The 19,648-nt window shown below is 47.5% G+C and overlaps 1 protein-coding gene and 35 non-coding genes across 36 annotated transcripts in view; 11 read left to right on the forward strand and 25 right to left on the reverse strand.

Moving 5' to 3' along the window:
* LOC148971945 (uncharacterized) overlaps positions 1-19,648 on the forward strand; it is a 443,851-nt gene that overhangs the window by 287,576 nt on the left and 136,627 nt on the right. The gene's annotated exons all lie outside the window — the stretch shown is intronic.
* trnap-cgg (transfer RNA proline (anticodon CGG)) lies at positions 154-225 on the reverse strand. The gene has a single exon. It is a non-coding gene; the product is annotated as a tRNA-Pro (tRNA).
* On the reverse strand, positions 914-985 carry trnap-ugg (transfer RNA proline (anticodon UGG)). The gene has a single exon. It is a non-coding gene; the product is annotated as a tRNA-Pro (tRNA).
* On the forward strand, positions 1,112-1,184 carry trnar-ccg (transfer RNA arginine (anticodon CCG)). The gene has a single exon. It is a non-coding gene; the product is annotated as a tRNA-Arg (tRNA).
* On the reverse strand, positions 1,618-1,689 carry trnap-agg (transfer RNA proline (anticodon AGG)). The gene has a single exon. It is a non-coding gene; the product is annotated as a tRNA-Pro (tRNA).
* Positions 2,788-2,859, reverse strand: trnap-ugg (transfer RNA proline (anticodon UGG)). The gene has a single exon. It is a non-coding gene; the product is annotated as a tRNA-Pro (tRNA).
* Positions 2,986-3,058, forward strand: trnar-ccg (transfer RNA arginine (anticodon CCG)). Its single transcript has one exon. It is a non-coding gene; the product is annotated as a tRNA-Arg (tRNA).
* On the reverse strand, positions 3,492-3,563 carry trnap-agg (transfer RNA proline (anticodon AGG)). Its single transcript has one exon. It is a non-coding gene; the product is annotated as a tRNA-Pro (tRNA).
* On the reverse strand, positions 4,661-4,732 carry trnap-ugg (transfer RNA proline (anticodon UGG)). The gene has a single exon. It is a non-coding gene; the product is annotated as a tRNA-Pro (tRNA).
* trnar-ccg (transfer RNA arginine (anticodon CCG)) lies at positions 4,859-4,931 on the forward strand. The gene has a single exon. It is a non-coding gene; the product is annotated as a tRNA-Arg (tRNA).
* trnap-agg (transfer RNA proline (anticodon AGG)) lies at positions 5,368-5,439 on the reverse strand. The gene has a single exon. It is a non-coding gene; the product is annotated as a tRNA-Pro (tRNA).
* trnap-cgg (transfer RNA proline (anticodon CGG)) lies at positions 5,777-5,848 on the reverse strand. The gene has a single exon. It is a non-coding gene; the product is annotated as a tRNA-Pro (tRNA).
* Positions 6,537-6,608, reverse strand: trnap-ugg (transfer RNA proline (anticodon UGG)). The gene has a single exon. It is a non-coding gene; the product is annotated as a tRNA-Pro (tRNA).
* On the forward strand, positions 6,735-6,807 carry trnar-ccg (transfer RNA arginine (anticodon CCG)). Its single transcript has one exon. It is a non-coding gene; the product is annotated as a tRNA-Arg (tRNA).
* On the reverse strand, positions 7,244-7,315 carry trnap-agg (transfer RNA proline (anticodon AGG)). Its single transcript has one exon. It is a non-coding gene; the product is annotated as a tRNA-Pro (tRNA).
* trnap-cgg (transfer RNA proline (anticodon CGG)) lies at positions 7,653-7,724 on the reverse strand. Its single transcript has one exon. It is a non-coding gene; the product is annotated as a tRNA-Pro (tRNA).
* trnap-ugg (transfer RNA proline (anticodon UGG)) lies at positions 8,412-8,483 on the reverse strand. Its single transcript has one exon. It is a non-coding gene; the product is annotated as a tRNA-Pro (tRNA).
* Positions 8,610-8,682, forward strand: trnar-ccg (transfer RNA arginine (anticodon CCG)). Its single transcript has one exon. It is a non-coding gene; the product is annotated as a tRNA-Arg (tRNA).
* On the reverse strand, positions 10,285-10,356 carry trnap-ugg (transfer RNA proline (anticodon UGG)). The gene has a single exon. It is a non-coding gene; the product is annotated as a tRNA-Pro (tRNA).
* Positions 10,483-10,555, forward strand: trnar-ccg (transfer RNA arginine (anticodon CCG)). The gene has a single exon. It is a non-coding gene; the product is annotated as a tRNA-Arg (tRNA).
* Positions 10,992-11,063, reverse strand: trnap-agg (transfer RNA proline (anticodon AGG)). The gene has a single exon. It is a non-coding gene; the product is annotated as a tRNA-Pro (tRNA).
* trnap-cgg (transfer RNA proline (anticodon CGG)) lies at positions 11,401-11,472 on the reverse strand. The gene has a single exon. It is a non-coding gene; the product is annotated as a tRNA-Pro (tRNA).
* Positions 12,161-12,232, reverse strand: trnap-ugg (transfer RNA proline (anticodon UGG)). Its single transcript has one exon. It is a non-coding gene; the product is annotated as a tRNA-Pro (tRNA).
* trnar-ccg (transfer RNA arginine (anticodon CCG)) lies at positions 12,359-12,431 on the forward strand. The gene has a single exon. It is a non-coding gene; the product is annotated as a tRNA-Arg (tRNA).
* Positions 12,868-12,939, reverse strand: trnap-agg (transfer RNA proline (anticodon AGG)). The gene has a single exon. It is a non-coding gene; the product is annotated as a tRNA-Pro (tRNA).
* trnap-cgg (transfer RNA proline (anticodon CGG)) lies at positions 13,277-13,348 on the reverse strand. Its single transcript has one exon. It is a non-coding gene; the product is annotated as a tRNA-Pro (tRNA).
* Positions 14,036-14,107, reverse strand: trnap-ugg (transfer RNA proline (anticodon UGG)). Its single transcript has one exon. It is a non-coding gene; the product is annotated as a tRNA-Pro (tRNA).
* trnar-ccg (transfer RNA arginine (anticodon CCG)) lies at positions 14,234-14,306 on the forward strand. Its single transcript has one exon. It is a non-coding gene; the product is annotated as a tRNA-Arg (tRNA).
* Positions 15,909-15,980, reverse strand: trnap-ugg (transfer RNA proline (anticodon UGG)). The gene has a single exon. It is a non-coding gene; the product is annotated as a tRNA-Pro (tRNA).
* trnar-ccg (transfer RNA arginine (anticodon CCG)) lies at positions 16,107-16,179 on the forward strand. The gene has a single exon. It is a non-coding gene; the product is annotated as a tRNA-Arg (tRNA).
* On the reverse strand, positions 16,616-16,687 carry trnap-agg (transfer RNA proline (anticodon AGG)). Its single transcript has one exon. It is a non-coding gene; the product is annotated as a tRNA-Pro (tRNA).
* On the reverse strand, positions 17,025-17,096 carry trnap-cgg (transfer RNA proline (anticodon CGG)). The gene has a single exon. It is a non-coding gene; the product is annotated as a tRNA-Pro (tRNA).
* trnap-ugg (transfer RNA proline (anticodon UGG)) lies at positions 17,785-17,856 on the reverse strand. Its single transcript has one exon. It is a non-coding gene; the product is annotated as a tRNA-Pro (tRNA).
* On the forward strand, positions 17,983-18,055 carry trnar-ccg (transfer RNA arginine (anticodon CCG)). Its single transcript has one exon. It is a non-coding gene; the product is annotated as a tRNA-Arg (tRNA).
* On the reverse strand, positions 18,492-18,563 carry trnap-agg (transfer RNA proline (anticodon AGG)). Its single transcript has one exon. It is a non-coding gene; the product is annotated as a tRNA-Pro (tRNA).
* trnap-cgg (transfer RNA proline (anticodon CGG)) lies at positions 18,901-18,972 on the reverse strand. The gene has a single exon. It is a non-coding gene; the product is annotated as a tRNA-Pro (tRNA).

Below are 19,648 nucleotides of genomic sequence, written 5' to 3' on the forward strand. Positions count from 1 at the left end.
TACACTGTCACTTTTCTAAATAAAGAAATTCTGGGCTGAGTTATAGTACAGATGAACACAAGCAGCAGCAAGGATTTCAAGACCACAACAGTTTTGAGTTCAGCTCAGTGCTGCAACGAAATGAGCCAAATGGCTGCTTGTTCTGAAACTGCTGGGCTCGTCCGGGATTTGAACCCGGGACGTCTCGCACCCGAAGCGAGAAACATACCCCTAGACCAACGAGCCTGATTAATGAACGTTTGGGCTACTTGCACACACTTGTACAGTCACTGAACGCTGGCCTTTAACAGAATGGGCAGGCACTAGTTTTAATACAAAACGTTTGTCGTTAGGGAGCCGTACTCCCTGGCAGGCAGCGATTGTGAGGACGTTCTGTGAAGGAAATAAACACTTGTCACCTGGCTGACTTTTGGCTAAATTGGAGTACAGATGAAGACAAGCAGCCTTAAGGATTTCAAAAGCACAGAAGTTTTGATTTAGGTTCAGTGCTCCAAAGGAGGGAGCCAACAGGCTGCTCCTGCGGAGACTGCTGGCCTCATCCGTGATTTGAACACTGGACCTCTCGCACCCACAGCGAGAATCATATACCCCTAGACCAACGAGCCTGGCTGATGAAGGGAAGGGCTACTTGCATACACTTGTAAAGTCACCAAACGCCGGCCTCCAACAGAATGGGCGGGAACTGGTTTTAATAGAAAGCGTTTGTGGTTAGGAAGCCGCACTCCCTGGCAGGCAACTATTCAGAGTACGTTCTGTGTAAGGAAATATCCGCTTCTCGTCCGGCTGAATCTTGGCTCTGTAGTAGTACAGGTGAACTCAAGAAGCAGTAAGGATTTTAAAACCACGACAGTTTTGAGTTTGGCTCAGTGCTGCAAAACGTCAGAGCCAACTAGCTGCTTGTTCCAAAGCCGCTGGGCTCGTCCGGGATTTGAACCCGGGACCTCTCGCACCCAAAGCGAGAATCATACCCCTAGACCAACGAGCCTCGCCGAAAGCAAGTCTTTCGGGAGGGCGCCACAAATTCATTGAAGTTCACCTCAAAGACGGAACCCGACCTGAAAGAAACCACTTGAAGTCATTTTACAGATCAAACGCGAAGCTTGGCAGACAAGGCCCAGTGGCCTAATGGATAAGGCATCAGCCTCCGGAGCTGGAGATTGTGGGTTCAAGTCCCACCTGGGTCGAATGAATGGGCTACATTTAAGATTGCCGTTCGACAAATTCAAGGATGGTTTGTTAAAAGCAAGCCTATAGCCATGATGACAGCAAGATCTGAATTAGCGTAGAACCAGACAAACTTCTGATAGCTGTGTTGGGTTTTTGTGTGCGTCACTCTGTTCTGATCTGTCCTGCCCGTGCATCTGCCCTACCAGAGCAACAAGTATACCTGTGCTCAGCGTTTCTGCCAAAGAGCGGTAATTCAATTAAGAGCGATATAAAATAGTTTGTATCCCACTACGACAGCTACAGGCCTGCAAACACTTTAATTTGGCCGATGCATGTGACGTCAAGTACTATGTGGCTTGCAATAAATGGCAAGATATGAAGTGGCTGATAGAGAAAAGCAGCAACAGCAAACAGAGTCAGAGAATCCTTGAACTCACACTAAAGGTGAGAGGGCTCGTCCGGGATTTGAACCCGGGACCTCTCGCACCCTAAGCGAGAATCATACCCCTAGACCAACGAGCCTGACGGATCAGGCCTCGGACTATTTTTTTTCCAGAGTGGTTTACAAGTTCTAGTTCTATTATTTTTGTAATATTTTACCCTTTTCTCTAGTTTTAGGCCTAATAACATCTGGCAAAGGCACTACCGATGAAAACTAACCTTGGGACTAATTTGGGTCCATCTGCATTCATGAATGTTGACTAATGTACACTGTCACTTTTCTAAATAAAGAAATTCTGGGCTGAGTTATAGTACAGATGAACACAAGCAGCAGCAAGGATTTCAAGACCACAACAGTTTTGAGTTCAGCTCAGTGCTGCAACGAAATGAGCCAAATGGCTACTTGTTCTGAAACTGCTGGGCTCGTCCGGGATTGGAACCCGGGACGTCTCGCACCCGAAGCGAGAAACATACCCCTAGACCAACGAGCCTGATTAATGAACGTTTGGGCTACTTGCACACACTTGTACAGTCACTGAACGCTGGCCTTTAACAAAATGGGCAGGCACTAGTTTTAATACAAAACGTTTGTCGTTAGGGAGCCGTACTCCCTGGCAGGCAGCGATTGTGAGGACGTTCTGTGAAGGAAATAAACACTTGCCACCTGGCTGTCTTTTGGCTAAATTGGAGTACAGATGAAGACAAGCAGCCTTAAGGATTTCAAAAGCACAGAAGTTTTGATTTAGGTTCAGTGCTCCAAAGGAGGGAGCCAACAGGCTGCTCCTGCGGAGACTGCTGGCCTCATCCGTGATTTGAACCCTGGACCTCTCGCACCCACAGCGAGAATCATATACCCCTAGACCAACGAGCCTGGCTGATGAAGGGAAGGGCTACTTGCATACACTTGTAAAGTCACCAAACGCCGGCCTCCAACAGAATGGGCGGGAACTGGTTTTAATAGAAAGCGTTTGTGGTTAGGAAGCCGCACTCCCTGGCAGGCAACTATTCAGAGTACGTTCTGTGTAAGGAAATATCCGCTTCTCGTCCGGCTGAATCTTGGCTCTGTAGTAGTACAGGTGAACTCAAGAAGCAGTAAGGATTTTAAAACCACGACAGTTTTGAGTTTGGCTCAGTGCTGCAAAAGGTCAGAGCCAACTAGCTGCTTGTTCCAAAGCCGCTGGGCTCGTCCGGGATTTGAACCCGGGACCTCTCGCACCCAAAGCGAGAATCATACCCCTAGACCAACGAGCCTCGCCGAAAGCAAGTCTTTCGGGAGGGCGCCACAAATTCATTGAAGTTCACCTCAAAGACGGAACCCGACCTGAAAGAAACCACTTGAAGTCATTTTACAGATCAAACGCGAAGCTTGGCAGACAAGGCCCAGTGGCCTAATGGATAAGGCATCAGCCTCCGGAGCTGGAGATTGTGGGTTCAAGTCCCACCTGGGTCGAATTAATGGGCTACATTTAAGATTGCCGTTCGACAAATTCATGGATGGTTTGTTAAAAGCAAGCCTATAGCCATGATGACAGCAAGATCTGAATTAGCGTAGAACCAGACAAACTTCTGATAGCTGTGTTGGGTTTTTGTGTGCGTCACTCTGTTCTGATCTGTCCTGCCCGTGCATCTGCCCTACCAGTGCAACAAGTATACCTGTGCTCAGCGTTTCTGCCAAAGAGCGGTAATTCAATTAAGAGCGATATAAAATAGTTTGTATCCCACTACGACAGCTACAGGCCTGCAAACACTTTAATTTGGCCGATGCATGTGACGTCAAGTACTATGTGGCTTGCAATAAATGGCAAGATATGAAGTGGCTGATAGAGAAAAGCAGCAACAGCAAACAGACTCAGAGAATCCTTGAACTCACACTAAAGGTGAGAGGGCTCGTCCGGGATTTGAACCCGGGACCTCTCGCACCCTAAGCGAGAATCATACCCCTAGACCAACGAGCCTGACGGATCAGGCCTCGGACTATTTTTTTCCAGAGTGGTTTACAAGTTCTAGTTCTATTATTTTTGTAATATTTTACCCTTTTCTCTAGTTTTAGGCCTAATAACATCTGGCAAAGGCACTACCGATGAAAACTAACCTTGGGACTAATTTGGGTCCATCTGCATTCATGAATGTTGACTAATGTACACTGTCACTTTTCTAAATAAAGAAATTCTGGGCTGAGTTATAGTACAGATGAACACAAGCAGCAGCAAGGATTTCAAGACCACAACAGTTTTGAGTTCAGCTCAGTGCTGCAACGAAATGAGCCAAATGGCTACTTGTTCTGAAACTGCTGGGCTCGTCCGGGATTGGAACCCGGGACGTCTCGCACCCGAAGCGAGAAACATACCCCTAGACCAACGAGCCTGATTAATGAACGTTTGGGCTACTTGCACACACTTGTACAGTCACTGAACGCTGGCCTTTAACAGAATGGGCAGGCACTAGTTTTAATACAAAACGTTTGTCGTTAGGGAGCCGTACTCCCTGGCAGGCAGCGATTGTGAGGACGTTCTGTGAAGGAAATAAACACTTGCCACCTGGCTGTCTTTTGGCTAAATTGGAGTACAGATGAAGACAAGCAGCCTTAAGGATTTCAAAAGCACAGAAGTTTTGATTTAGGTTCAGTGCTCCAAAGGAGGGAGCCAACAGGCTGCTCCTGCGGAGACTGCTGGCCTCATCCGTGATTTGAACCCTGGACCTCTCGCACCCACAGCGAGAATCATATACCCCTAGACCAACGAGCCTGGCTGATGAAGGGAAGGGCTACTTGCATACACTTGTAAAGTCACCAAACGCCGGCCTCCAACAGAATGGGCGGGAACTGGTTTTAATAGAAAGCGTTTGTGGTTAGGAAGCCGCACTCCCTGGCAGGCAACTATTCAGAGTACGTTCTGTGTAAGGAAATATCCGCTTCTCGTCCGGCTGAATCTTGGCTCTGTAGTAGTACAGGTGAACTCAAGAAGCAGTAAGGATTTTAAAACCACGACAGTTTTGAGTTTGGCTCAGTGCTGCAAAAGGTCAGAGCCAACTAGCTGCTTGTTCCAAAGCCGCTGGGCTCGTCCGGGATTTGAACCCGGGACCTCTCGCACCCAAAGCGAGAATCATACCCCTAGACCAACGAGCCTCGCCGAAAGCAAGTCTTTCGGGAGGGCGCCACAAATTCATTGAAGTTCACCTCAAAGACGGAACCCGACCTGAAAGAAACCACTTGAAGTCATTTTACAGATCAAACGCGAAGCTTGGCAGACAAGGCCCAGTGGCCTAATGGATAAGGCATCAGCCTCCGGAGCTGGAGATTGTGGGTTCAAGTCCCACCTGGGTCGAATTAATGGGCTACATTTAAGATTGCCGTTCGACAAATTCAAGGATGGTTTGTTAAAAGCAAGCCTATAGCCATGATGACAGCAAGATCTGAATTAGCGTAGAACCAGACAAACTTCTGATAGCTGTGTTGGGTTTTTGTGTGCGTCACTCTGTTCTGATCTGTCCTGCCCGTGCAGGATCTGCCCTACCAGAGCAACAAGTATACCTGTGCTCAGCGTTTCTGCCAAAGAGCGGTAATTCAATTAAGAGCGATATAAAATAGTTTGTATCCCACTACAACAGCTACAGGCCTGCAAACACTTTAAAATTACTGATGCATGTGACGTCAAGTACTATGTGGCTTGCAATAAATGGCAAGATATGAAGTGGCTGATAGAGAAAAGCAGCAACAGCAAACAGACTCAGAGAATCCTTGAACTCACACTAAAGGTGAGAGGGCTCGTCCGGGATTTGAACCCGGGACCTCTCGCACCCTAAGCGAGAATCATACCCCTAGACCAACGAGCCTGACGGATCAGGCCTCGGACTATTTTTTTCCAGAGTGGTTTACAAGTTCTAGTTCTATTATTTTTGTAATATTTTACCCTTTTCTCTAGTTTTAGGCCTAATAACATCTGGCAAAGGCACTACCGATGAAAACTAACCTTGGGACTAATTTGGGTCCATCTGCATTCATGAATGTTGACTAATGTACACTGTCACTTTTCTAAATAAAGAAATTCTGGGCTGAGTTATAGTACAGATGAACACAAGCAGCAGCAAGGATTTCAAGACCACAACAGTTTTGAGTTCAGCTCAGTGCTGCAACGAAATGAGCCAAATGGCTGCTTGTTCTGAAACTGCTGGGCTCGTCCGGGATTTGAACCCGGGACGTCTCGCACCCGAAGCGAGAAACATACCCCTAGACCAACGAGCCTGATTAATGAGCGTTTGGGCTACTTGCACACACTTGTACAGTCACTGAACGCTGGCCTTTAACAGAATGGGCAGGCACTAGTTTTAATACAAAACGTTTGTCGTTAGGGAGCCGTACTCCCTGGCAGGCAGCGATTGTGAGGACGTTCTGTGAAGGAAATAAACACTTGTCACCTGGCTGACTTTTGGCTAAATTGGAGTACAGATGAAGACAAGCAGCCTTAAGGATTTCAAAAGCACAGAAGTTTTGATTTAGGTTCAGTGCTCCAAAGGAGGGAGCCAACAGGCTGCTCCTGCGGAGACTGCTGGCCTCATCCGTGATTTGAACCCTGGACCTCTCGCACCCACAGCGAGAATCATATACCCCTAGACCAACGAGCCTGGCTGATGAAGGGAAGGGCTACTTGCATACACTTGTAAAGTCACCAAACGCCGGCCTCCAACAGAATGGGCGGGAACTGGTTTTAATAGAAAGCGTTTGTGGTTAGGAAGCCGCACTCCCTGGCAGGCAACTATTCAGAGTACGTTCTGTGTAAGGAAATATCCGCTTCTCGTCCGGCTGAATCTTGGCTCTGTAGTAGTACAGGTGAACTCAAGAAGCAGTAAGGATTTTAAAACCACGACAGTTTTGAGTTTGGCTCAGTGCTGCAAAAGGTCAGAGCCAACTAGCTGCTTGTTCCAAAGCCGCTGGGCTCGTCCGGGATTTGAACCCGGGACCTCTCGCACCCAAAGCGAGAATCATACCCCTAGACCAACGAGCCTCGCCGAAAGCAAGTCTTTCGGGAGGGCGCCACAAATTCATTGAAGTTCACCTCAAAGACGGAACCCGACCTGAAAGAAACCACTTGAAGTCATTTTACAGATCAAACGCGAAGCTTGGCAGACAAGGCCCAGTGGCCTAATGGATAAGGCATCAGCCTCCGGAGCTGGAGATTGTGGGTTCAAGTCCCACCTGGGTCGAATTAATGGGCTACATTTAAGATTGCCGTTCGACAAATTCAAGGATGGTTTGTTAAAAGCAAGCCTATAGCCATGATGACAGCAAGATCTGAATTAGCGTAGAACCAGACAAACTTCTGATAGCTGTGTTGGGTTTTTGTGTGCGTCACTCTGTTCTGATCTGTCCTGCCCGTGCAGGATCTGCCCTACCAGAGCAACAAGTATACCTGTGCTCAGCGTTTCTGCCAAAGAGCGGTAATTCAATTAAGAGCGATATAAAATAGTTTGTATCCCACTACGACAGCTACAGGCCTGCAAACACTTTAATTTGGCCGATGCATGTGACGTCAAGTACTATGTGGCTTGCAATAAATGGCAAGATATGAAGTGGCTGATAGAGAAAAGCAGCAACAGCAAACAGACTCAGAGAATCCTTGAACTCACACTAAAGGTGAGAGGGCTCGTCCGGGATTTGAACCCGGGACCTCTCGCACCCTAAGCGAGAATCATACCCCTAGACCAACGAGCCTGACGGATCAGGCCTCAGACTATTTTTTTCCAGAGTGGTTTACAAGTTCTAGTTCTATTATTTTTGTAATATTTTACCCTTTTCTCTAGTTTTAGGCCTAATAACATCTGGCAAAGGCACTACCGATGAAAACTAACCTTGGGACTAATTTGGGTCCATCTGCATTCATGAATGTTGACTAATGTACACTGTCACTTTTCTAAATAAAGAAATTCTGGGCTGAGTTATAGTACAGATGAACACAAGCAGCAGCAAGGATTTCAAGACCACAACAGTTTTGAGTTCAGCTCAGTGCTGCAACGAAATGAGCCAAATGGCTGCTTGTTCTGAAACTGCTGGGCTCGTCCGGGATTTGAACCCGGGACGTCTCGCACCCGAAGCGAGAAACATACCCCTAGACCAACGAGCCTGATTAATGAGCGTTTGGGCTACTTGCACACACTTGTACAGTCACTGAACGCTGGCCTTTAACAGAATGGGCAGGCACTAGTTTTAATACAAAACGTTTGTCGTTAGGGAGCCGTACTCCCTGGCAGGCAGTGATTGTGAGGACGTTCTGTGAAGGAAATAAACACTTGTCACCTGGCTGACTTTTGGCTAAATTGGAGTACAGATGAAGACAAGCAGCCTTAAGGATTTAAAAGCACAGAAGTTTTGATTTAGGTTCAGTGCTCCAAAGGAGGGAGCCAACAGGCTGCTCCTGCGGAGACTGCTGGCCTCATCCGTGATTTGAACCCTGGACCTCTCGCACCCACAGCGAGAATCATATACCCCTAGACCAACGAGCCTGGCTGATGAAGGGAAGGGCTACTTGCATACACTTGTAAAGTCACCAAACGCCGGCCTCCAACAGAATGGGCGGGAACTGGTTTTAATAGAAAGCGTTTGTGGTTAGGAAGCCGCACTCCCTGGCAGGCAACTATTCAGAGTACGTTCTGTGTAAGGAAATATCCGCTTCTCGTCCGGCTGAATCTTGGCTCTGTAGTAGTACAGGTGAACTCAAGAAGCAGTAAGGATTTTAAAACCACGACAGTTTTGAGTTTGGCTCAGTGCTGCAAAAGGTCAGAGCCAACTAGCTGCTTGTTCCAAAGCCGCTGGGCTCGTCCGGGATTTGAACCCGGGACCTCTCGCACCCAAAGCGAGAATCATACCCCTAGACCGACGAGCCTCGCCGAAAGCAAGTCTTTCGGGAGGGCGCCACAAATTCATTGAAGTTCACCTCAAAGACGGAACCCGACCTGAAAGAAACCACTTGAAGTCATTTTACAGATCAAACGCGAAGCTTGGCAGACAAGGCCCAGTGGCCTAATGGATAAGGCATCAGCCTCCGGAGCTGGAGATTGTGGGTTCAAGTCCCACCTGGGTCGAATTAATGGGCTACATTTAAGATTGCCGTTCGACAAATTCAAGGATGGTTTGTTAAAAGCAAGCCTATAGCCATGATGACAGCAAGATCTGAATTAGCGTAGAACCAGACAAACTTCTGATAGCTGTGTTGGGTTTTTGTGTGCGTCACTCTGTTCTGATCTGTCCTGCCCGTGCATCTGCCCTACCAGAGCAACAAGTATACCTGTGCTCAGCGTTTCTGCCAAAGAGCGGTAATTCAATTAAGAGCGATATAAAATAGTTTGTATCCCACTACGACAGCTACAGGCCTGCAAACACTTTAATTTGGCAGATGCATGTGACGTCAAGTACTATGTGGCTTGCAATAAATGGCAAGATATGAAGTGGCTGATAGAGAAAAGCAGCAACAGCAAACAGACTCAGAGAATCCTTGAACTCACACTAAAGGTGAGAGGGCTCGTCCGGGATTTGAACCCGGGACCTCTCGCACCCTGAGCGAGAATCATACCCCTAGACCAACGAGCCTGACGGATCAGGCCTCGGACTATTTTTTTCCAGAGTGGTTTACAAGTTCTAGTTCTATTATTTTTGTAATATTTTACCCTTTTCTCTAGTTTTAGGCCTAATAACATCTGGAAAAGGCACTACCGATGAAAACTAACCTTGGGACTAATTTGGGTCCATCTGCATTCATGAATGTTGACTAATGTACACTGTCACTTTTCTAAATAAAGAAATTCTGGGCTGAGTTATAGTACAGATGAACACAAGCAGCAGCAAGGATTTCAAGACCACAACAGTTTTGAGTTCAGCTCAGTGCTGCAACGAAATGAGCCAAATGGCTACTTGTTCTGAAACTGCTGGGCTCGTCCGGGATTGGAACCCGGGACGTCTCGCACCCGAAGCGAGAAACATACCCCTAGACCAACGAGCCTGATTAATGAACGTTTGGGCTACTTGCACACACTTGTACAGTCACTGAACGCTGGCCTTTAACAGAATGGGCAGGCACTAGTTTTAATACAAAACGTTTGTCGTTAGGGAGCCGTACTCCCTGGCAGGCAGCGATTGTGAGGACGTTCTGTGAAGGAAATAAACACTTGCCACCTGGCTGTCTTTTGGCTAAATTGGAGTACAGATGAAGACAAGCAGCCTTAAGGATTTCAAAAGCACAGAAGTTTTGATTTAGGTTCAGTGCTCCAAAGGAGGGAGCCAACAGGCTGCTCCTGCGGAGACTGCTGGCCTCATCCGTGATTTGAACCCTGGACCTCTCGCACCCACAGCGAGAATCATATACCCCTAGACCAACGAGCCTGGCTGATGAAGGGAAGGGCTACTTGCATACACTTGTAAAGTCACCAAACGCCGGCCTCCAACAGAATGGGCGGGAACTGGTTTTAATAGAAAGCGTTTGTGGTTAGGAAGCCGCACTCCCTGGCAGGCAACTATTCAGAGTACGTTCTGTGTAAGGAAATATCCGCTTCTCGTCCGGCTGAATCTTGGCTCTGTAGTAGTACAGGTGAACTCAAGAAGCAGTAAGGATTTTAAAACCACGACAGTTTTGAGTTTGGCTCAGTGCTGCAAAAGGTCAGAGCCAACTAGCTGCTTGTTCCAAAGCCGCTGGGCTCGTCCGGGATTTGAACCCGGGACCTCTCGCACCCAAAGCGAGAATCATACCCCTAGACCAACGAGCCTCGCCGAAAGCAAGTCTTTCGGGAGGGCGCCACAAATTCATTGAAGTTCACCTCAAAGACGGAACCCGACCTGAAAGAAACCACTTGAAGTCATTTTACAGATCAAACGCGAAGCTTGGCAGACAAGGCCCAGTGGCCTAATGGATAAGGCATCAGCCTCCGGAGCTGGAGATTGTGGGTTCAAGTCCCACCTGGGTCGAATTAATGGGCTACATTTAAGATTGCCGTTCGACAAATTCAAGGATGGTTTGTTAAAAGCAAGCCTATAGCCATGATGACAGCAAGATCTGAATTAGCGTAGAACCAGACAAACTTCTGATAGCTGTGTTGGGTTTTTGTGTGCGTCACTCTGTTCTGATCTGTCCTGCCCGTGCAGGATCTGCCCTACCAGAGCAACAAGTATACCTGTGCTCAGCGTTTCTGCCAAAGAGCGGTAATTCAATTAAGAGCGATATAAAATAGTTTGTATCCCACTACAACAGCTACAGGCCTGCAAACACTTTAAAATTACTGATGCATGTGACGTCAAGTACTATGTGGCTTGCAATAAATGGCAAGATATGAAGTGGCTGATAGAGAAAAGCAGCAACAGCAAACAGACTCAGAGAATCCTTGAACTCACACTAAAGGTGAGAGGGCTCGTCCGGGATTTGAACCCGGGACCTCTCGCACCCTAAGCGAGAATCATACCCCTAGACCAACGAGCCTGACGGATCAGGCCTCGGACTATTTTTTTCCAGAGTGGTTTACAAGTTCTAGTTCTATTATTTTTGTAATATTTTACCCTTTTCTCTAGTTTTAGGCCTAATAACATCTGGCAAAGGCACTACCGATGAAAACTAACCTTGGGACTAATTTGGGTCCATCTGCATTCATGAATGTTGACTAATGTACACTGTCACTTTTCTAAATAAAGAAATTCTGGGCTGAGTTATAGTACAGATGAACACAAGCAGCAGCAAGGATTTCAAGACCACAACAGTTTTGAGTTCAGCTCAGTGCTGCAACGAAATGAGCCAAATGGCTGCTTGTTCTGAAACTGCTGGGCTCGTCCGGGATTTGAACCCGGGACGTCTCGCACCCGAAGCGAGAAACATACCCCTAGACCAACGAGCCTGATTAATGAGCGTTTGGGCTACTTGCACACACTTGTACAGTCACTGAACGCTGGCCTTTAACAGAATGGGCAGGCACTAGTTTTAATACAAAACGTTTGTCGTTAGGGAGCCGTACTCCCTGGCAGGCAGCGATTGTGAGGACGTTCTGTGAAGGAAATAAACACTTGTCACCTGGCTGACTTTTGGCTAAATTGGAGTACAGATGAAGACAAGCAGCCTTAAGGATTTCAAAAGCACAGAAGTTTTGATTTAGGTTCAGTGCTCCAAAGGAGGGAGCCAACAGGCTGCTCCTGCGGAGACTGCTGGCCTCATCCGTGATTTGAACCCTGGACCTCTCGCACCCACAGCGAGAATCATATACCCCTAGACCAACGAGCCTGGCTGATGAAGGGAAGGGCTACTTGCATACACTTGTAAAGTCACCAAACGCCGGCCTCCAACAGAATGGGCGGGAACTGGTTTTAATAGAAAGCGTTTGTGGTTAGGAAGCCGCACTCCCTGGCAGGCAACTATTCAGAGTACGTTCTGTGTAAGGAAATATCCGCTTCTCGTCCGGCTGAATCTTGGCTCTGTAGTAGTACAGGTGAACTCAAGAAGCAGTAAGGATTTTAAAACCACGACAGTTTTGAGTTTGGCTCAGTGCTGCAAAAGGTCAGAGCCAACTAGCTGCTTGTTCCAAAGCCGCTGGGCTCGTCCGGGATTTGAACCCGGGACCTCTCGCACCCAAAGCGAGAATCATACCCCTAGACCAACGAGCCTCGCCGAAAGCAAGTCTTTCGGGAGGGCGCCACAAATTCATTGAAGTTCACCTCAAAGACGGAACCCGACCTGAAAGAAACCACTTGAAGTCATTTTACAGATCAAACGCGAAGCTTGGCAGACAAGGCCCAGTGGCCTAATGGATAAGGCATCAGCCTCCGGAGCTGGAGATTGTGGGTTCAAGTCCCACCTGGGTCGAATTAATGGGCTACATTTAAGATTGCCGTTCGACAAATTCAAGGATGGTTTGTTAAAAGCAAGCCTATAGCCATGATGACAGCAAGATCTGAATTAGCGTAGAACCAGACAAACTTCTGATAGCTGTGTTGGGTTTTTGTGTGCGTCACTCTGTTCTGATCTGTCCTGCCCGTGCAGGATCTGCCCTACCAGAGCAACAAGTATACCTGTGCTCAGCGTTTCTGCCAAAGAGCGGTAATTCAATTAAGAGCGATATAAAATAGTTTGTATCCCACTACGACAGCTACAGGCCTGCAAACACTTTAATTTGGCCGATGCATGTGACGTCAAGTACTATGTGGCTTGCAATAAATGGCAAGATATGAAGTGGCTGATAGAGAAAAGCAGCAACAGCAAACAGACTCAGAGAATCCTTGAACTCACACTAAAGGTGAGAGGGCTCGTCCGGGATTTGAACCCGGGACCTCTCGCACCCTAAGCGAGAATCATACCCCTAGACCAACGAGCCTGACGGATCAGGCCTCAGACTATTTTTTTCCAGAGTGGTTTACAAGTTCTAGTTCTATTATTTTTGTAATATTTTACCCTTTTCTCTAGTTTTAGGCCTAATAACATCTGGCAAAGGCACTACCGATGAAAACTAACCTTGGGACTAATTTGGGTCCATCTGCATTCATGAATGTTGACTAATGTACACTGTCACTTTTCTAAATAAAGAAATTCTGGGCTGAGTTATAGTACAGATGAACACAAGCAGCAGCAAGGATTTCAAGACCACAACAGTTTTGAGTTCAGCTCAGTGCTGCAACGAAATGAGCCAAATGGCTGCTTGTTCTGAAACTGCTGGGCTCGTCCGGGATTTGAACCCGGGACGTCTCGCACCCGAAGCGAGAAACATACCCCTAGACCAACGAGCCTGATTAATGAGCGTTTGGGCTACTTGCACACACTTGTACAGTCACTGAACGCTGGCCTTTAACAGAATGGGCAGGCACTAGTTTTAATACAAAACGTTTGTCGTTAGGGAGCCGTACTCCCTGGCAGGCAGTGATTGTGAGGACGTTCTGTGAAGGAAATAAACACTTGTCACCTGGCTGACTTTTGGCTAAATTGGAGTACAGATGAAGACAAGCAGCCTTAAGGATTTAAAAGCACAGAAGTTTTGATTTAGGTTCAGTGCTCCAAAGGAGGGAGCCAACAGGCTGCTCCTGCGGAGACTGCTGGCCTCATCCGTGATTTGAACCCTGGACCTCTCGCACCCACAGCGAGAATCATATACCCCTAGACCAACGAGCCTGGCTGATGAAGGGAAGGGCTACTTGCATACACTTGTAAAGTCACCAAACGCCGGCCTCCAACAGAATGGGCGGGAACTGGTTTTAATAGAAAGCGTTTGTGGTTAGGAAGCCGCACTCCCTGGCAGGCAACTATTCAGAGTACGTTCTGTGTAAGGAAATATCCGCTTCTCGTCCGGCTGAATCTTGGCTCTGTAGTAGTACAGGTGAACTCAAGAAGCAGTAAGGATTTTAAAACCACGACAGTTTTGAGTTTGGCTCAGTGCTGCAAAAGGTCAGAGCCAACTAGCTGCTTGTTCCAAAGCCGCTGGGCTCGTCCGGGATTTGAACCCGGGACCTCTCGCACCCAAAGCGAGAATCATACCCCTAGACCGACGAGCCTCGCCGAAAGCAAGTCTTTCGGGAGGGCGCCACAAATTCATTGAAGTTCACCTCAAAGACGGAACCCGACCTGAAAGAAACCACTTGAAGTCATTTTACAGATCAAACGCGAAGCTTGGCAGACAAGGCCCAGTGGCCTAATGGATAAGGCATCAGCCTCCGGAGCTGGAGATTGTGGGTTCAAGTCCCACCTGGGTCGAATTAATGGGCTACATTTAAGATTGCCGTTCGACAAATTCAAGGATGGTTTGTTAAAAGCAAGCCTATAGCCATGATGACAGCAAGATCTGAATTAGCGTAGAACCAGACAAACTTCTGATAGCTGTGTTGGGTTTTTGTGTGCGTCACTCTGTTCTGATCTGTCCTGCCCGTGCATCTGCCCTACCAGAGCAACAAGTATACCTGTGCTCAGCGTTTCTGCCAAAGAGCGGTAATTCAATTAAGAGCGATATAAAATAGTTTGTATCCCACTACGACAGCTACAGGCCTGCAAACACTTTAATTTGGCAGATGCATGTGACGTCAAGTACTATGTGGCTTGCAATAAATGGCAAGATATGAAGTGGCTGATAGAGAAAAGCAGCAACAGCAAACAGACTCAGAGAATCCTTGAACTCACACTAAAGGTGAGAGGGCTCGTCCGGGATTTGAACCCGGGACCTCTCGCACCCTGAGCGAGAATCATACCCCTAGACCAACGAGCCTGACGGATCAGGCCTCGGACTATTTTTTTCCAGAGTGGTTTACAAGTTCTAGTTCTATTATTTTTGTAATATTTTACCCTTTTCTCTAGTTTTAGGCCTAATAACATCTGGAAAAGGCACTACCGATGAAAACTAACCTTGGGACTAATTTGGGTCCATCTGCATTCATGAATGTTGACTAATGTACACTGTCACTTTTCTAAATAAAGAAATTCTGGGCTGAGTTATAGTACAGATGAACACAAGCAGCAGCAAGGATTTCAAGACCACAACAGTTTTGAGTTCAGCTCAGTGCTGCAACGAAATGAGCCAAATGGCTACTTGTTCTGAAACTGCTGGGCTCGTCCGGGATTGGAACCCGGGACGTCTCGCACCCGAAGCGAGAAACATACCCCTAGACCAACGAGCCTGATTAATGAACGTTTGGGCTACTTGCACACACTTGTACAGTCACTGAACGCTGGCCTTTAACAGAATGGGCAGGCACTAGTTTTAATACAAAACGTTTGTCGTTAGGGAGCCGTACTCCCTGGCAGGCAGCGATTGTGAGGACGTTCTGTGAAGGAAATAAACACTTGCCACCTGGCTGTCTTTTGGCTAAATTGGAGTACAGATGAAGACAAGCAGCCTTAAGGATTTCAAAAGCACAGAAGTTTTGATTTAGGTTCAGTGCTCCAAAGGAGGGAGCCAACAGGCTGCTCCTGCGGAGACTGCTGGCCTCATCCGTGATTTGAACCCTGGACCTCTCGCACCCACAGCGAGAATCATATACCCCTAGACCAACGAGCCTGGCTGATGAAGGGAAGGGCTACTTGCATACACTTGTAAAGTCACCAAACGCCGGCCTCCAACAGAATGGGCGGGAACTGGTTTTAATAGAAAGCGTTTGTGGTTAGGAAGCCGCACTCCCTGGCAGGCAACTATTCAGAGTACGTTCTGTGTAAGGAAATATCCGCTTCTCGTCCGGCTGAATCTTGGCTCTGTAGTAGTACAGGTGAACTCAAGAAGCAGTAAGGATTTTAAAACCACGACAGTTTTGAGTTTGGCTCAGTGCTGCAAAAGGTCAGAGCCAACTAGCTGCTTGTTCCAAAGCCGCTGGGCTCGTCCGGGATTTGAACCCGGGACCTCTCGCACCCAAAGCGAGAATCATACCCCTAGACCAACGAGCCTCGCCGAAAGCAAGTCTTTCGGGAGGGCGCCACAAATTCATTGAAGTTCACCTCAAAGACGGAACCCGACCTGAAAGAAACCACTTGAAGTCATTTTACAGATCAAACGCGAAGCTTGGCAGACAAGGCCCAGTGGCCTAATGGATAAGGCATCAGCCTCCGGAGCTGGAGATTGTGGGTTCAAGTCCCACCTGGGTCGAATTAATGGGCTACATTTAAGATTGCCGTTCGACAAATTCAAGGATGGTTTGTTAAAAGCAAGCCTATAGCCATGATGACAGCAAGATCTGAATTAGCGTAGAACCAGACAAACTTCTGATAGCTGTGTTGGGTTTTTGTGTGCGTCACTCTGTTCTGATCTGTCCTGCCCGTGCAGGATCTGCCCTACCAGAGCAACAAGTATACCTGTGCTCAGCGTTTCTGCCAAAGAGCGGTAATTCAATTAAGAGCGATATAAAATAGTTTGTATCCCACTACAACAGCTACAGGCCTGCAAACACTTTAATTTGGCCGATGCATGTGACGTCAAGTACTATGTGGCTTGCAATAAATGGCAAGATATGAAGTGGCTGATAGAGAAAAGCAGCAACAGCAAACAGACTCAGAGAATCCTTGAACTCACACTAAAGGTGAGAGGGCTCGTCCGGGATTTGAACCCGGGACCTCTCGCACCCTAAGCGAGAATCATACCCCTAGACCAACGAGCCTGACGGATCAGGCCTCGGACTATTTTTTTCCAGAGTGGTTTACAAGTTCTAGTTCTATTATTTTTGTAATATTTTACCCTTTTCTCTAGTTTTAGGCCTAATAACATCTGGCAAAGGCACTACCGATGAAAACTAACCTTGGGACTAATTTGGGTCCATCTGCATTCATGAATGTTGACTAATGTACACTGTCACTTTTCTAAATAAAGAAATTCTGGGCTGAGTTATAGTACAGATGAACACAAGCAGCAGCAAGGATTTCAAGACCACAACAGTTTTGAGTTCAGCTCAGTGCTGCAACGAAATGAGCCAAATGGCTGCTTGTTCTGAAACTGCTGGGCTCGTCCGGGATTTGAACCCGGGACGTCTCGCACCCGAAGCGAGAAACATACCCCTAGACCAACGAGCCTGATTAATGAGCGTTTGGGCTACTTGCACACACTTGTACAGTCACTGAACGCTGGCCTTTAACAGAATGGGCAGGCACTAGTTTTAATACAAAACGTTTGTCGTTAGGGAGCCGTACTCCCTGGCAGGCAGCGATTGTGAGGACGTTCTGTGAAGGAAATAAACACTTGTCACCTGGCTGACTTTTGGCTAAATTGGAGTACAGATGAAGACAAGCAGCCTTAAGGATTTCAAAAGCACAGAAGTTTTGATTTAGGTTCAGTGCTCCAAAGGAGGGAGCCAACAGGCTGCTCCTGCGGAGACTGCTGGCCTCATCCGTGATTTGAACCCTGGACCTCTCGCACCCACAGCGAGAATCATATACCCCTAGACCAACGAGCCTGGCTGATGAAGGGAAGGGCTACTTGCATACACTTGTAAAGTCACCAAACGCCGGCCTCCAACAGAATGGGCGGGAACTGGTTTTAATAGAAAGCGTTTGTGGTTAGGAAGCCGCACTCCCTGGCAGGCAACTATTCAGAATACGTTCTGTGTAAGGAAATATCCGCTTCTCGTCCGGCTGAATCTTGGCTCTGTAGTAGTACAGGTGAACTCAAGAAGCAGTAAGGATTTTAAAACCACGACAGTTTTGAGTTTGGCTCAGTGCTGCAAAAGGTCAGAGCCAACTAGCTGCTTGTTCCAAAGCCGCTGGGCTCGTCCGGGATTTGAACCCGGGACCTCTCGCACCCAAAGCGAGAATCATACCCCTAGACCAACGAGCCTCGCCGAAAGCAAGTCTTTCGGGAGGGCGCCACAAATTCATTGAAGTTCACCTCAAAGACGGAACCCGACCTGAAAGAAACCACTTGAAGTCATTTTACAGATCAAACGCGAAGCTTGGCAGACAAGGCCCAGTGGCCTAATGGATAAGGCATCAGCCTCCGGAGCTGGAGATTGTGGGTTCAAGTCCCACCTGGGTCGAATTAATGGGCTACATTTAAGATTGCCGTTCGACAAATTCAAGGATGGTTTGTTAAAAGCAAGCCTATAGCCATGATGACAGCAAGATCTGAATTAGCGTAGAACCAGACAAACTTCTGATAGCTGTGTTGGGTTTTTGTGTGCGTCACTCTGTTCGAATCTGTCCTGCCCGTGCAGGATCTGCCCTACCAGAGCAACAAGTATACCTGTGCTCAGCGTTTCTGCCAAAGAGCGGTAATTCAATTAAGAGCGATATAAAATAGTTTGTATCCCACTACGACAGCTACAGGCCTGCAAACACTTTAATTTGGCCGATGCATGTGACGTCAAGTACTATGTGGCTTGCAATAAATGGCAAGATATGAAGTGGCTGATAGAGAAAAGCAGCAACAGCAAACAGACTCAGAGAATCCTTGAACTCACACTAAAGGTGAGAGGGCTCGTCCGGGATTTGAACCCGGGACCTCTCGCACCCTAAGCGAGAATCATACCCCTAGACCAACGAGCCTGACGGATCAGGCCTCAGACTATTTTTTTCCAGAGTGGTTTACAAGTTCTAGTTCTATTATTTTTGTAATATTTTACCCTTTTCTCTAGTTTTAGGCCTAATAACATCTGGCAAAGGCACTACCGATGAAAACTAACCTTGGGACTAATTTGGGTCCATCTGCATTCATGAATGTTGACTAATGTACACTGTCACTTTTCTAAATAAAGAAATTCTGGGCTGAGTTATAGTACAGATGAACACAAGCAGCAGCAAGGATTTCAAGACCACAACAGTTTTGAGTTCAGCTCAGTGCTGCAACGAAATGAGCCAAATGGCTGCTTGTTCTGAAACTGCTGGGCTCGTCCGGGATTTGAACCCGGGACGTCTCGCACCCGAAGCGAGAAACATACCCCTAGACCAACGAGCCTGATTAATGAGCGTTTGGGCTACTTGCACACACTTGTACAGTCACTGAACGCTGGCCTTTAACAGAATGGGCAGGCACTAGTTTTAATACAAAACGTTTGTCGTTAGGGAGCCGTACTCCCTGGCAGGCAGCGATTGTGAGGACGTTCTGTGAAGGAAATAAACACTTGTCACCTGGCTGACTTTTGGCTAAATTGGAGTACAGATGAAGACAAGCAGCCTTAAGGATTTAAAAGCACAGAAGTTTTGATTTAGGTTCAGTGCTCCAAAGGAGGGAGCCAACAGGCTGCTCCTGCGGAGACTGCTGGCCTCATCCGTGATTTGAACCCTGGACCTCTCGCACCCACAGCGAGAATCATATACCCCTAGACCAACGAGCCTGGCTGATGAAGGGAAGGGCTACTTGCATACACTTGTAAAGTCACCAAACGCCGGCCTCCAACAGAATGGGCGGGAACTGGTTTTAATAGAAAGCGTTTGTGGTTAGGAAGCCGCACTCCCTGGCAGGCAACTATTCAGAGTACGTTCTGTGTAAGGAAATATCCGCTTCTCGTCCGGCTGAATCTTGGCTCTGTAGTAGTACAGGTGAACTCAAGAAGCAGTAAGGATTTTAAAACCACGACAGTTTTGAGTTTGGCTCAGTGCTGCAAAAGGTCAGAGCCAACTAGCTGCTTGTT

The sequence above is a fragment of the Pimephales promelas genome, chromosome 16, assembly GCF_988280905.1.
Source record: "Pimephales promelas chromosome 16, fPimPro1.hap1.1, whole genome shotgun sequence".
Taxonomy (NCBI): Eukaryota; Metazoa; Chordata; class Actinopteri; order Cypriniformes; family Leuciscidae; genus Pimephales; species Pimephales promelas.